Source organism: Myotis brandtii, unplaced genomic scaffold, assembly GCF_000412655.1.
Source record: "Myotis brandtii unplaced genomic scaffold, ASM41265v1 scaffold157, whole genome shotgun sequence".
In the NCBI taxonomy this organism is placed as follows: domain Eukaryota; kingdom Metazoa; phylum Chordata; class Mammalia; order Chiroptera; family Vespertilionidae; genus Myotis; species Myotis brandtii.
The window spans coordinates 5,059,702-5,059,914 of record NW_005355708.1 but is presented as its reverse complement, the minus strand read 5'-3'; positions in this window follow the sequence as shown (position 1 = coordinate 5,059,914).

Here is a 213-nt window from a genome sequence, read left to right as displayed (position 1 = left end):
CAGGAGAGGGGGGGTGCCAGGAGAGGGGGGGTGCCAGGAGAGGGGGGTGCCAGGAGCAGGGGACCTTCGCCCTGCCGGCTGCTTCCTGTCTTTTCTTCCTTCAGGAAAATGGAACAAGTGTTTCTCACTCCACACATTCCCACTCTTTTTTGGGAGAGACAATAAAAACCCGGGAAAGTGGGGCAGAGGGACGTGTGGGAGGCGCTCAGACGG